Here is an 8,951-nt window from a genome sequence, read left to right on the forward strand (position 1 = left end):
ATGAGTTACTTGGTAGAAAACATACAAGGAGTCCTTTAAGTAAATAATTACAATGCAAGCACATGTGCTGATTAAATTTGGTTCTTCGGCAAAGAAGGAGATGAAAGGAGGGTTTGATACACTTCCCTAGACAGCCTTCGTTCCTTCTCCAGAACAGTGATCAGGACCAAAACCATCTGACCACAAAAAAGAACTCAGATAAATGTTGTCTCAAATGACATCTCTGGAGGAACTTCAAAGAAACACTCCCTCACCTGTTGCCTTCAACTGGAAAGGTCACTGGGCTTTCCAGTAAATTATTTCTGACTTGGGGAATAAAGAAAAAAGACTTTATTTCTGAGTCACAGCTTCTAAGTCAGTGGGATTACTTTTTTTCCCCTCTTCCAAATTCTTTCCCTTTTAGTCTAAACCCTTAAGTGTAGCTGGACTCCTAACGCCAAGAACACTTGAAAGTGTTCCCTGACCAAGCCCTATGGGAGGCGTGCTTCTAGATATCTGAGAGGTTAGCAGCCCTATTTGGATTAAAGCTTCTGACTCAGTGAAGCAAATGAAGCACCCACCTCCCAACCTCACATCGTTGCTAATACAGTATCTGAGCAAATCAGAGGTCTTCTCCACTTTGAGACTGTCCAATCTGGTGTCAGACAGTCATGGTGTTATGGACCACTTGCATTCCCCACCCCAAAAATTCCTGCGTGGAAGCCCTCACCCCCTCTTGTAGCTGTACTGACATGGTACCTCTATGGAAGTAGTTAAGGTTAAATGAGGTCATGAAAGCGAGACCCTGATCCTAGAGGATCGGTATCCTTATAAGAAAAGACACCAGAGCCCTGGTGGGGTAGCTCAGTTGATTAGAATGTCATCCTGATATGTCAAGTTTGTGGATTCAATCCCCACTCAGGGCACATACAAGAAAGCAACCAATGAATGCATAAATAAGTGGAACAAGTCCATGCTTCTTTCTTTGTCACCCTTTCTCTAAAAATCAACTTTTTATTTATTTTTTTTAAAAAGACACCAGAGAGCTCCCTTGTTCTCTCTCATGCCCTTGGGAAAGGCCCTGTGAGAAAGCAAGAAAGAAGCCTGCTGTGTACAAGTCAGGAAAGGACTCCTCCCCAGAAACTGAAACTGACCATGTCAGCACCCGGATCTTGAACTTGAGCTTCCAGTGTCTGAGAAAATTAATTTCTGCTGTTTAACCACCTAGTCTATGGTATTTTGTTATTGTAGCTTGAGCTTGACTGGTACACCTGGGTTTTAAGCCTGGCTCTGCCACGTATTTGCTGTGAGTCTGTCATTGTGCCAAGCTTCCTTCCTTCTTTAAAAGGATGGCAATAATAGTACCTATTTCACAGGGTTGTTGTGAAGGTTAAATGAAATAAATTATCTATGCAAATTAGCACAGTGAGTGGCACACAAGTAAGCACTCACATGTGGGTGTTTTTAATGTCTTTTTTAAAAGAAATTTTTAGCATTTCTTTTTTTAAGGTTTTATTGATTGACTTTTAGAGAGAAGAGAAGGGAGGGAGAAAGAGAGGAAGAAAATCAGTGTGTGGTTGCCTCTTGCGCGCCCCCTACTGGGGACATGGCCTGCAACCCAGGCATGTGTCCTGACAGGGAATCAAACCAGCAACCCTTTGCTTCACAGGCCCACACACAGTCTACTGAGCTACACCAGCTAGGCCTCAAATGTGATTTTTTAAATGAAAGGGACTACTTGTATTATTTTCATTTTGGCAACAAAGTCATGCCTTCTACTATAGAAGAAATACTATCCTTTCAACAAAGTTTTAGGCATTCTTTTTGTAAAAGAATGCTCAGCCCTGGAGAGATACACAGAACAGTTAGATGCTTTCCATCTACTTGGGGAGAGGACTTTTACACCAACGACCAAAACAATAATATAAGTTCCCATTTACTGTACAATTACAGTGTGCAGTAGTTTGCATGATTCCATCAAATTCAACTTGTTTTACACATGAAGAAACAAGTTTTCAGGAGGTAAGACTGTCAAGAGCTGGGATTGAAACCTAGATCTCTCTGTAAAGCCTGTGCTCTTGGGAAGGCTGAACCCACTAAGATTAAGCACAAGCCAAGAGGATTAAACAACTTTTACAAGAGGGGCCACTTGCCAGGGCCTGCACCATACCAAGCAGAGGCAGGATATGACCTGAGCCCCTGTTTCCAAAGCCTGAGCATACAGTTTCACTGGGCTCAGGGAGAGATGGCTCTCAGGTACAATAACCAGGGAAGAAGGCTTCAAGGAAGAGGGGACATGGGGTTCAGACACGCAGAAAGAAGCTGTGTCAGGCGTCCCCAAGACCACCCCCAGGCTCAACAACTCACTAGGAACACCCACAGGACTCATATCGTCCTACTCATGGCTATGATTTATTACAGAGAAAGAAGACAAAGCTAAATCAACAAAGGAAAATGGCACATGGAGTGAAACCTGATGGAAACCAGGCACCAGATGCCACGTCCTCTCCCAGTGGAGTCACACAATCACACAGGACACCCTCAGCTCCCCCAGCAACAAGTCGAGACAACACATATCCAAGAGCAAATGCTGAGTGCAAGGGAAGCTCCTTAGAGTCTCAGTACCCAGAGCATTCTTGGGTGCTGGAAACATAAACAGTTCCTGTTTAGCATGTGCCAGAATTCCAGGTTCCCAGAAGGAAAACAAGTTCCCAACATAAACTACATTGCTCGTACAATTTAGACAGGAACACTCTTGAGACCCACTCTCATTGTACCATACAATGAGATGGGAGCAGACAGGACCACTCTTATCAGTTCTGGGCATAGGGAAACAGTCTCAGATACAAGTTCTCAGGCACCAAGGGCCAACCTTCCAAGCAGACCTAAGGATGTGCAATCTTAGAGCTGCTGTTAACTCATTTCTTCGCAGAAGCCAAGGGGAGTCCTGTCATAGCCAAGGGAATTATATAAAAACAATCTATATTCAGAGAGGAAAGCACCTGCATTGCTAAAGGGGGTTTTCCTGTCTCTAGCCACCACAGAAGATGCTGCTCTCTGAGCTGACAATGCAGTTACACCTTGTGTTCAGTGGCAAGTAACAAATAAATGGCTGCAGCGGACCCGGACCTACAGTTTGGCTTTAACAATTCCTTTGGTTCAGTCACTTGGTGACATGCTGAACATAGCAGATGTGGCCAGACTGGGGGGGGGGGGGGGGGGAAAACGCCATCTTTTCCTTTCCAGGGGTGGCTGTCTGGAGGCAAGAAAGACTCAGAAACAAATCAGAGTACAGAGACATTGGGGCTCCAGGCAGAAAACACACACAGAAGATGGTGGTGGAGGTGGATGCTATCAGAGAGGGGTGAGGTCTCCAAGGTAATGGAGAAGCAGTGCTTCATCTGAAAGCTGGGGAGAAAGAGGGACACACCACTCAACTCTGGTAGCTGCTGCCCTGCAAAGATTCAGACACGGTATTGACAATCTCCTGGTTTTTTCCAAGGGGAATTGGAATGGGAATTTTAACAGGAAGTTTCCCTGAGGCTGCCCGGGCCCATGGAAGCACCAAGCAAGAAACAGCTAACTCTGCTGGGGAAAGGAGAGGGGCAGGACAGACTTTGCAGAGGAGGTGATGTGAGAACCGAACAGTGAAAAAGGAAACAGCTCACCCGGTGGACTGGGGAAGGAAGTAGAAGTTAGGTTACTAATTATATTTGTGATGCCGCAGATTTCATAAAATCACAGAACTGGGTTTAACATCTGGTGCCTTCTCTTACTCCCGCGTGCCTTAGAGCAGTTAAAGATCAGTTTTCTCATCTGTAAAAATGTGAATAACCATGGCATCAACCTCAATCATGAGGAAGTATGGATATGATATCAGGAGTGAGTAGTATATAAAATAATGCACACTGAATACTTTTTAAATATTTTTCAGCAAATATTAGTGGGTACCATACAATGAGAGGGGAGCAGAAAGGAGGGGCCCCGAACCTCACCAGCACTTAGGGGCAGAATCACAGAGGCTTCCTGGAGACTGCATCTGGGAGCTAGATCTTGAAGCTGGATAAGAAGGCATTTGGCATTTTCAGGTAGGTAAGTGGGAGAAACGGTATACATGCAAATGAAGAGCCTTACTGCAGTGCTGTGAGGGTAGGAGTGGGGAAGTGGCAGAGATATATTAAGAAAGACACAGCCATATCAGGAGGAGCAGTATAGGCAATTAAGAAAGGGAGACCCATCTGGGGACATTTTGGTAGAGTTGAGAGGTGATGGTTTCTGAACTAAGGCAGCATTGTGGTAAGGGGAAGGGTGAACAGACTCAAGAGCATTCTAGGAGATGGAATCATTAGGACTTAGATGCTAATTGGATATGCTGAGGGCTGAGTTAAGAAACCTCAAGTTTCTAGTGTGAGCACTGGGGGACGGAGAGGGTCTTGACTAAGACAGGAAACCCAGGAAGAGAAACTGCAGCTTAGGGTGGGTTTGAGGAGGGGCTGAACTCCCTAATCTCACTAGCAGTGTATGAGGGTTCCGATATCTCCATATCATTGTCAACACTTATTATTGCCCGTCTTTTTCATTTTAGCCATTCTAATATGTGTAAAGTGGTATCTCATTGTAGTTTTGATTCACATTTCTCACTAATGATCCTGAGCATATTTTCATGTACTTACTAGCCATCTGGAAATCTTTTTTGAAGAAATGTCTATTCACATCCTTTGCTCATTTTAACACTAGATTATTTGTGTCTTTGAGTTTTATGAATTTAAAAATACGGCCCTGGCTGGTATAGCTCAGTGGACTCAGAGCAGGGCTGTGAACCAAAGCATCACCGGTTTGATTCAGGGCACATGCCTGGGTTGCGGGCCATATCCCCAGTATGGAGTGTGCTAGAGGCAACCATACATTGATGTTAAAAGTTAAAAAAAAAAAAATTTAAATATATTCTGGATACAGTCCCTTATTGGATATAATGGTATGTTAGCCATAGGTTTACCATAAATGCCCTTCATCAGGAGGTATTTCCCTTCTATTCCTAGTTTGTTGAGTGTTTTTATCATAAAAGAGTGTTGAATTTAGCCAAATTGTCCACTGAGATGATCATATGATTTTTCTTCTTTATTCTGTTGATGTGGTGGTTAAATTGATTAATTTTTGAGTGTAGAAACAGCCTCGCTTATCTGGAATAAATCCCACTTGGTCATAATGTGCATGTTATTGGATTTGGTTTTAAATATGTTGTTGGACTTGGCTTGCTAGCATTTTGTTAGGATTTTTGCATGTATATTCATGAGGGATATTGATCCGCAGTTTTCTTTTTTTAAAGTTTATTTATTTATTTTTAGAGAGAAGGGAAGAGAGGGAGAGAAACATCAATGTGTGGTTGCCTCTCATGTGCCCTGTACTGGGAGAATCTGGCCCACAACCCAGGCCTGTGCCCTGACTGGGAATCAAACCACAGTCCTTTGGTTCACAAGCCAGCACTCAATCCACTGAGCCACACCAGCCAGGGCCTCTTCTAGTTGCTTATGGTAGAAGTTTGAGATTATTGATTTTGAGATCTTGTTTTCTAAAATAGGTGTTTATAGCTATAAAGCCCCCCTAGGCAATGCTTCTACTGGATCCCCTACATTTTGGTATGTTGCATTTTCATTTTCATTCATCTCAAAGCATTTTCTAATTTCCCCTGTGATGTCTTCTTTCACCCTTTGGTTCTACCAGGTTTTAATAAAAGCAAGTTCCCCTAAAAATCTGCCTCTGGTACGGACACTTAGCAAGCAGGAAAGAAAGAGCCAAACAACTTATTCTAGAATATTGAAGTTCCAGCTCCATTTCTCTTCGTTTCACCAAAACTCCTTACACGTAAGGTTCATCCAAGGCCAATGAAAACATATTCTAGTGTTAGGATATGACCAAGAACCCTCCCCACCAGTATGGGGCACAGGACCACTTAAGTATCAAACCTGGGATGCCATCTCGAGTGTGGGAGGTTGCAGGGCTCACTAGATTTTTATACCTTATTAATGTCAGGATGAAACACCTCTAGTAATTCTAGTTCATCTGTATATCTTAAAGCACTTCTCATCTTATCTGTGGAAAACTCATTCTGACATTGCTCATGTTAATGGGCAGAAACCTCTAGAGTTCAGAAGACTGAAGATAGCTAAAGCACTGGCAGCAGCCGCCTTTGATTAAGTTTCCTTGCCACCGTGAGTGGGCATTGTGGTTAGAGAGGAGCATACCTGCCCCGGGCCGACCAAGGCCAGCACGCACGTTCTGTCACACTGTGCATGTAAAAATAATATAAAGAAAATTTTAGACCACGTCACAATGTAACGCAGGGGTAAAACTTTATTAATAAATCACAGTTTTATTTTTTTAAACACACGTGAGACCTGAGAGAACAAAGTATAATAAATAGCCAAGAGAGTGTACTGGAGGCTCTCCATTGTTCCTTGGGACAATGGGGAAACAAGGGAGGTGGTCCCCTGCTCAGACCAACGAACCATTTATCCTGCCCCAGTCATGGGCACCAAGGAAACCAAGGAACACTGTGGGCATGTCCATTGATGTGAACACCAAAGAACCGTGTGAAAATCCCTGGTTTCCTATTTTCAACACTGCTCTTGGCACAATACATTCCGTAAGGTACTCCAAGAGTTTTAAATAGGACCACTTGTCATTGTCTGCGATCTACAATACCGCCATTTTTTTCTGGCTCCAAAAGCACCACAAACATTTGATATACTGGAAAGGTCTGTTTGGATGTAAAAGACAGCAGTTGTTACCAGAGACAAAAATAAATGTATGCAAGTTTCAAGGTAAGAGAGAGGAACAGAGAGCAATTCCATAGAAAACTGAAGCAAATCCAAATTATTAGATCCAGACATCAGGTGGGGAATGGGAGGAGATGAAGCTGGGGAGATGGGAAGGGGAAGGATCCTGGAGGAATGTGGAGCCTGAAGGTGGCTGGACCTTCTCCCAAGAGTAATAATAGGGAGTCACGGAACGGTTTAAAGCAGGGGAATAGCACATCAGGATTGTGGGTGGACAAATATGTCTGGCTGTCCCGTGGCTAATGCTAATGGGCTGGAGGGGAAAGAGTAGACCAACGAGATGAGCAAGGAGGCTCCAGCAGGCAAGCAATAATGAATTGGGTCACAATAATACAATATCCCCAGTTCTTCTGCAAAGTCCTACTTGCTTACAAGAGGAAGCTACCTACCACCCACTGGGACTACGGTTACCAAGCAGGTGGTAGTAACTACCATGTCCTTCCTCTTCTACTCCAGGCTCACTGGTTGATATGGGCCTGGGAAGCCATGTGGAGATGCCTCATTGCCACCAACAGTGCCCATGATGATAATGCCAGCGTCCAAATGTCCTAGCAAGTCAACAAATAATTAACAAGGAAGAAAGCAGAGAGGGACCTAGATTAAAGGAGACTAAAGAAACAGGAAAACCGTCCTGGCTGGTGTGGCTCAGTGGATTGAGTGCCAGCCTGTGAACGGAGAGGTTGCTGGTTTGATCCTGATCAGAGCACAGGCCAGGTCCCCAGTTGGCGGCATGCGGAAGGCAACCTATCAGTGTATCTCTTACACATTGTTCTTTCTCTCCCTCCATTCCACTCTCTCTACAAATAAATAAATATAATCTTAAAAAAAAAGAAGCAGGAAAACCTAATGCAATGTTGAATCGTGATGCCATTAACCCAACTATATAAAAAGATATTTGGGGGCACTTAGAAAACTGTGAATACTGATTAGATAATTTTAAAGAATTATTACTAATTTTGTTAAGCTGGATAACGGCATTGTGGTTATCTTTTTCTGAGAAGTATTTATTAGAGATAAACATTAATACATTTACAAATAAAATATGATTCTGGAGTCTGCTTTAAAATAATCACGAGACACTCCCACATCTTGACACGGCCTTTCCTGTCTACACATTACTCCTCCTTTTTGTCCTCATAGACACACATTTTTTCATGCCAATGACCATAATACAACAATAGTGTTATGATCTAAGAACAAATGCCACCTCTGAGAAGGTGCTCGCCTATCTGGAATTTCATTGGCAACATCTGAACACACAAACAGGGTTCAGTCTGCCCGTGACACCAGTGGGCGCCGCCATTTTTTATACGTGAGCATTGGTTCCTTAGAGATTGTGATGGTTACTTTTATGTGTCAACTTGACTAGACTAAGGGGTGCCCAGATAGCTGGTAAAACATTCCCTCTGGGGTGTGTCTGTGAGGATGTTTCTGGAAGAGATTAGCTCTGAATTGGGAAACTGAGTAAAGCAGATGGCCCTCCACTGTGGGTGGGCATTATCTAATCTGCCCAGGGCCACCAGAATAAAAAGGCGGATGACAGGCAAATTGGCTTTCTCTCTCTCTCTCTTCCATTGAGCTGAGTCATCCATCTTCTGCCCTTGGACATGCGCTCTCCAGTTCTCAGGCTCCAACAGGGACTTACACTATCAGCCCCCTGAATGGCAGGCCTGACTTACCTCGTTGGCTTTCCTAGTTCTCCAGCTTGCAGATGGTGGGATCTCCAGGTCTCCATAACCATGTCAGTCAAGTCTTGTAATAGATCTCCTCCTATACCCAGGGTGGGACAAAAGTTGTTTCTTTGGAAAATCATACAATAACTAATAAATAATAATACAAAATTAAACTCTGGTCCTGGCTGGTGTGGCTCAGTGGATTGAGCACCGGCCTGTGAACTGAGAAGCTGCGGGTTTGATTCCCAGGTAGGACACATGCCTGGGTTGTAGACCAGGTCCCCAGCTTAGGGGCATGTGAGAGGCAACCAATCGATGTTTCTCTCCCTCTCTTTCCCCTCTCTAAAAATAAATAACTAAAATCTAAATTAATAAAAAACGAACTCTGCATTTTGCATACGCACAACTATAAACCTACTCTTGCCACACCCTGTACGTCTCTGTATATCTATCGGCTCCATTT

The sequence above is a fragment of the Artibeus jamaicensis genome, unplaced genomic scaffold, assembly GCF_021234435.1.
Source record: "Artibeus jamaicensis isolate MK-2021 breed Jamaican fruit bat unplaced genomic scaffold, CSHL_Jam_final contig_525, whole genome shotgun sequence".
Taxonomy (NCBI): domain Eukaryota; kingdom Metazoa; phylum Chordata; class Mammalia; order Chiroptera; family Phyllostomidae; genus Artibeus; species Artibeus jamaicensis.